The following is a 6,829-nucleotide window of genomic DNA, read 5'->3' on the forward strand; positions in this document are numbered from 1 at the left end:
AGTCGGAGTAGCGGACCGAGCGCCTGCGAAGCTTGACATAGGCCAGCCCGCAGCGCAGGGCCGTGGGGCGGGAGGCCTACCCTCCTCATGGCAGGGGCTCGGGGGCAAAGCAGGCGGACGGGACGGGACCTTTAGCATGGAGACCGCGGAGAACTCTTCCTCAAGTTCAACAACACCTTTCCCATACCACCCAATTGGCTGCGCCGAAGCACGGCCTTCTGTTTTTGTTTTACCGCGGAAGCAGTGGGCTTTCCGAACACTGATGAGCACCGCGAGTAGGACAAAGACGGCGACACGCTCGTCGTTCCGTCCTCGCACCGCACCACCTGGCGGCCTAACGAGCCGGAAACGCGGAGCCGGAAGCGTGGAGCCGGAAGGGCGCCGGCGTCGCGGGGACGTCGCCCTATGCTGATTGTGCGACCCGGCCGCCAAGCAGGCAGCCAGGCTGCAGCACTCCGGCACACTGCCTTCCCCAAGTGCAGCGCCGCAAAGCGAGGCGGCATCGCCTCCGCGGCCTCGCTCGGCTACCTTCCTTCCCAACCGGCCGAGCCTCCACGGACGGACACCGCCTCCAACATCACCCCAGCCACCGCGCCCACCAGTACAGGCGCGGTCCGGATCGCGGCTCCGTGGCAGAAGCCTCTTGGGGTCATCACCGCGCTGAGGGGAAAAGGGGGGAGGGGGAAGCACCGCCAGCAGGCACAGCCAGCACTAGTGCCTCGAGATGGGCCACCTGTGGGTTGGAGGGGTGAGGGGGCGGAGCGGCGGCAGCGGGAGTGGAGGAAGGACCATTCAAGACAACAGAATACGGGGACTGACGCGGCGGGCGGGGCAGGAAGGAAGCGGAGAGAGAAGCCATGCCGCGCGAGCACGCGTGCATAATAATTTCCTCATCTATCTCTCTCTCTCTCACACACACACACTTGCAGGCGGAGGCCTTGACGAGAAAGGGAGGCCCGGCACGCCGCGGCGAGGCAGTGCGTCGCGAGCACGCCGCGCGCCTCAAAGCGGAACGACGACAACGTGTCGCCGCGCCACAGCGGCGCGCAGCAGTGCCCAGCGCGGCCATCAAGGCCGTCACGGCGGCGGGGCACGCATTAGTCGCCAAAGAGGAGAGGGGGGGGGGGGGGGGGGCGCTGGCGGCAGGTCGTCTCGCCAGTCTCGCCGCGCCGGGTGCGTGTCGTTTGAGAACGCGCGCCCGGAGAGCCTCTTTTCCCCTTTTCCCCTTGTTCGGGCTTATGGCGGGGACGCCAGCGGGCGGACAGCGAGGGAGTCCCCCGGCGGGGGCCCCGGCACCCCATCGGGGTGACACCCGGCGCCGCACGCCGGGGGTCAAGGGCGCACCAGCCAGCCAAGGCCGCCATGTATTGAGTTAGCCCAATTGCCTAACGGCGCGGCAGCGCGGCGGCAGAGGCCTCGGAGAGCCGAGCGACGAGACGCACTCGCATCGCTGCGACGACGGCGACGACGTGACCGGAGGCGCCTTATGCCGCGGGGACGGGGGACATTATCTTAGGCCGGTGGCGGTGTGGCGGTCACGCACAATGGCCCGGCCCGGCCCGGCCGAAAGACGAGGGGAAGCTCCGCGGTGCGCGGTGCCAATTAGTGAAGAGCGGCGCCTAACTTGAAGCGTAGATCCGACCACCCCGGGGGGGCCGCCAAGCCGGGCCGCCACCCCCCAATACAGCCAGACCCAGCCACCTCGCCACTCCGGGACTCCGAGATTCGCAACTCCCGCGCATGTTCGGGAGGCAAAAGTAAACGCGCGCGCGTGTGTGGTATAGCGTGTGTGATGGTGATGCACGTGTGTGCGTGCGGTGAATAGGGAGCCCGGAACGCCACGCACCCACGGCGCGGCCGCAAGCCATATCATTGTCAGACTGACTCCATTCATTAAAACGCGAGCGCCGTCCCTCATCTGCTCATTGTTGCCAACACATACCCGGGCCCGAGTAAATTACATTACGGCGCTGCTGCCCCTGCGGCACTGCCGCCAACCTCGGCCGCGCCACCGCATCCAGTGTAGTGGCAGCGCTGGCGGCGTCAAAATCCGCGCCGTTATTCATTCTCATCCCAGGCACGCCTCTGACAGTTCATAAACACCGGCCGGGCCAGCCTGCGGGTGCGGGGCCGGGCGGGGCCACGCCGCGTGCCCCCGAGACGACCACCGGCCCGGGTGGAGGTGACAGGGCGGGGAGTGGCGCGGCGGGGGAAGCTTTGGCGTTATCTGTAGGGGGGCCGGCAGGCCGCGCGCCCCCCGCCTGGCGGCGTTCAAAGCGCTGCCGTTCGAAATCCAAAGTGACGACCCCAAATTTCTAACGCTGATGTTAAACCCCAAAAGAAAGCGCGCATCCATTGGTGCTTATCAATCCATACATTCGACTTGGAAAATTTCGAGTAAATCGCATTTTTCATGTTTTGAACGGCGATGTTAAATTACTTTATCGGCCCCGTGAGTCACAAATTGTACAGCAGAGGTCTGAAACTGATAGGGATCAATCTCCTGTGTTTTATGAACGCCCCGCAGCTTTCACCGCGACGCTGCGTCTACGATTTTTAACCGATTTTAATGCCAAATGTGGCAGTGCCCCGTGCAGATATGCAACCCCCATTTTCGGGGTGTTCCCGCGATTTCCCAGTGTGACCCCTCGACTCATATGAAAGAGGAGGTCGAAATCTACAGATTCCCCCAAAAAAAAAACGTTTCGATTATGTTTTGCACATTTTTGGCGCTTAACCTCTCCACTATCCCTCCCCGGGGACGACACACATGTCCGCCAAGCCAACACACTTCGCGCCCGCGGCGGCCAGTCCCGGACATCGGCCGGCCGCGCATTGTCAGAGGGCTGATTCCGAGAGTCGCTCTGTCCCTCTCGCACTCACAGAGCGACGAAAACGACTCGGAGTCGGCCCGCTGGACCACAATGAAGCGGCCGGGCGTGCTCCGTTGCGGAGCGCTGCACAGTGGGCTAGAAGACCGGTGGAGGCGGCCAAAACTCTAGACGCGTTTTCAGCTCCAGAGTCGCTTAACTGGACTCGAACCGAACCCCACCAATGATTGCTCGTTCGGAGAGAAATCCATTGGTGGGGTCACACGTTCGATTCGAGTCCAATTCAGAGACTCTGGAGCTGAAAAAGCGTCCGGGATTTTGACCGCCTCCACCGGTCTTCTGGCCCACTGTGCGCTGACGGGAACGGGTTACAGTGTAGCGCCACGGCAAGCACTGCCAGTGCACTGCCATGCGGCGTTCTCAAGAGCGGCCTCTTCCACCGTGGTGCCGATAATCCGACGGACCCAACTACTTTCCCTGCAGGCCGAATCCACGGCGAGGCACTCTGTCTCTCTCGCACCCAGGCGGCGTGCCCCGTGAGTGGGAGAGAGACGGCGAGAGAGCCGGAATTAAGAACAGCCAATGCAAGTTAATTCGGGCGAGCCGAGCGGCCCGATTCGATTGGAGCGCAGAACTACAGCGGACCCAAGCCGGAGAGTCGCTCTGTCTCTCTCGCACCTTCACGGGACACCTCGTGAGTGCGAGAGAGGCTCTCGGAGTCAGTCTGCTGGAGACGACGCGGACGCAGAGCCTCAGCAGGTAGAGCAAGGCGTCGTCTCTCTCGGGCCCCCCCGCCACACCCTGGACGTGCCGCGGCGCCGCGGCCTGGGGGGGAAGCGGTCCGCGCGGCAGGCACGCAGTGCACAAACTGCGCGTCGTCGGACTCGGGGTTTTGGGCCCGAAACCCGGACGCGTTTTCAGCTCCAGACTCGCTAAGGGACTCGAACCGAGCGTGTGACCCCACCAATGGATTTCTCTCCGAACGAGGGAAACCATCGGTGGGGTCACACCGTTGGTTTGAGTCCTGTTCAGCGACTCTGGAGCTCAAAACGCGTCTCGATTTTGGCCGCCGGCGCCGGTCCCCTGGCCCACTGTGCGCTGGCGCCGCTGCCCCCCTCGCCCGATTCCCTTTCCGCCAGCCTGGCAGAAAAGCTCGCGACGCTTTTAGAACGGCAAGCGCAGAACGCGGAGGCGGCGCGGCCGCGACGAGATCGCCGCCAGATTCATTGAACTCGCGAGCGGAACACGAACAGAACACGGCCGGGCCGGGCAGACGAGGCTGGCACGGCCGCCGCCGGCTGCTAGGCCGAGGCGGTCGGGGAGGTCACACGTCCCACCGGCCACGCCGCCACGGGCCTAGTACCGAGCTTGCACGTGACGGACAGGGCCCCCTCGGGCACGCTCGGCGCGCGTGCATGCTGCACCGGGTTACGTCACCTCGCCGTCGACCGGCCGGCCAGCCCACGCAGCGTGCGAACTTGGCCCAGCGACGGCGATTGTAGGTCAGGTCGCCGTCGACGGCGACGTCGGCGTCGCGGTGACCGACGGTGCGTGTCGCGTGTCGAACGCGGCGGCGCGCTGGGCGGGCACGCGGCGCCGAGGGTTGGGGCAGGTCCCCCCGCACGCCGGCAGCACGCCCCATTTATTCACCGGCACGCCGCCGCGGGCTGTCACCCACGGCCACCGCCACCCTGCGGCCCGCGCGGCTCTAGACCCCGCCCAAGACAAGCTGCACCTAACCGACAACCAAAACAAAGTCGAAAGGGAAGCCAGAGAGGCGTTGACACTTACCGGCGGGTTTAGTCCAAGCGGCTGCTCGACAAATATGAGGGCCTAGGGCACTCCACTTGTAACACGCGGAGGAAACCTCGCAATTGAGTTAGTTTCAGTCAGCAAAGTCGGCTGTCACTTTCAGTTTTTTAAAGTTCGCTTTTGAAAAGTTTCTGATTCCGGGTTTCACTGCTTGTTGCAGTTGTTGATGGCGGTTGACGGACGACGGCTCGGTGTTATACCCCCCCGACGTAACCACTGACTGTGCTGCTCAACCTGGACGCTTCTCGGGACGGTCTGACACTGTCGCCCAGCCAACCGGCAGCGCGCCGCGTGGTGCGGCCGTCCGCCGCGCGCTGCCCGAGGCGCTGGCGGCGCTGGCGTTGCCGTGCCGCGTTCGTGCACGTTCGTGGCGCTGTGCTGCGCGGCCTGAAGGGAATCCTCGCCAGGTACGTCGCACAGTGGGCCAGCAGACCGGTGGAGGTGGCCAAAACTCCAGACGCGTTTTGAGCTCCAGAGTCGCTAAATGGGACTCGAACCGAACGTGTGACCCCACCAATGGATTCCTCGTTCGGAGAGCAATCCGTTGGTGGGGTCACACGTTCGGTTCGAGTCCTTTTTAGCGACTCTGGAGCTCGAAACACATTTGGAGTTCAACTTTTCTCGCAGTGTGTCAGTCAATGGTTAAAGGGTTAAAGATGCGGAGACATAAGGCTTTGCCTTCCCAGATACATTCGTTGTGGATTGCCTATAAGCAATCGTTTTGAAGAAGTGATTCCCAGAGTAGGATTTGAATCCTGATGCCGTGCTCACGTTTGCCCTTGCTTTCACAGGCAAGCTTCGCTTGGGCGGTTAAAAGAAGTCGAGCTGTACGTGCACAGTCCGTTGTATAGACGTCCGGAGCGACTGTGCGCGTTGCTGGACCAATTGCTGTTCACTCCTGGTGAGTCGCGAAATCCGTTGCAGGTAACGCAGGCTCCTAGAAAACGCTTAGTGGGCCAGAAGACCAGTGGAGGCGACCAAAATTCTGGACGCGTGTTGAGCTCCGGAGTCGCTAAACAGGACTCGAACCGAACGGGTGACCCCACCAATGGAATTCCCGTTCGGAGAGCAATCCATTGGTGGGGTCACACGTTCGTTTTGGGTCCCATTTAGCGACGGTGGAGCGTCTAGAATTTTGCCGCCTCCACCGGTCTTCTGGCCCGTTGTGAAAGATCTTACGAAGGTCCGGTCAACACGCGTTAGCTTGGAAAAATCTCCTATAGCATTCTTAGGCGATGCACTGATTTATACTGACCCGTCTTCGAGGGGGGAACACCTTCCCACATTCATTGTACAAAATTTGACCACATTCTGGTGGCAAAATCGCCTGTAAGTAGGCAACATGTGTGGCGAAAACGCCAGATATCTTACACATTCTTGCACATTCACACAATCATTGTACGCAAAATTTTACAGTGGCTCACCCCTCGCCCGTCTTTGTCCAGGACTGGAGGCGATGGACGTGGCCGGCAACCCGTACGACGGCGTGAACGTGCCGCTGCCGGCGCCTCCCCTCCTGACGAAAGGCAGTGCCTCCATGTCCATGCCGGCGTCACTTCGTCGGGTGCGATTCGATTACTACAACAGCATCCTGGACTCCCACCTGCACCTCATCCTGCAGTGGCATGCGGCCACACTGGAGGTGCGTTGACTTATCCGGGAGAGCACTGCACAGTGGGCCAGAAGACCGGTGGAGGCGGCCAAAACTCTAGCCACGTTTTGAGCTCCAGAGTCGCTAAATGGGACTCGAACCGAACGTGTGACCCCACCAATGGATTGCTCTCCGAACGAGGAATCCATTGGTGGGGTCACACGTTTGGTTCGAGTCCCATTTAGCGACTCTGGAGCTCAAAACGCGTCCGATATTTTGGCCGCCCCATTGACCTTCTGGCCCACTGTGCACTGGCAGTCATTCTAGATGTGCACTGACTGACTGTCCCTTCTGTCTGCCAGGACGTGTGCATCATGGGGACACTCCGCGCGCGGCGACCCTGCTGTCCGCGCTGCCCGCGCTGCACACGCTCAAGTGCCCGCTGCTGAAGGGCATGCTGGCGCTGCTGCAGTGCCCCAGCCTCAAGAAGCTGGCCCTCATCCTGGACCTCAACGCGTGGACGCGGCCGCTGATGTCCGAGGCGGAGGAGCTGGTGCGCAGGGCGGCGACGCGCCTGGAGGAGCTGACGCTGGGC

Source organism: Thrips palmi, unplaced genomic scaffold (assembly GCF_012932325.1).
Source record: "Thrips palmi isolate BJ-2018 unplaced genomic scaffold, TpBJ-2018v1 HiC_scaffold_3, whole genome shotgun sequence".
Lineage (NCBI taxonomy): Eukaryota > Metazoa > Arthropoda > Insecta > Thysanoptera > Thripidae > Thrips > Thrips palmi.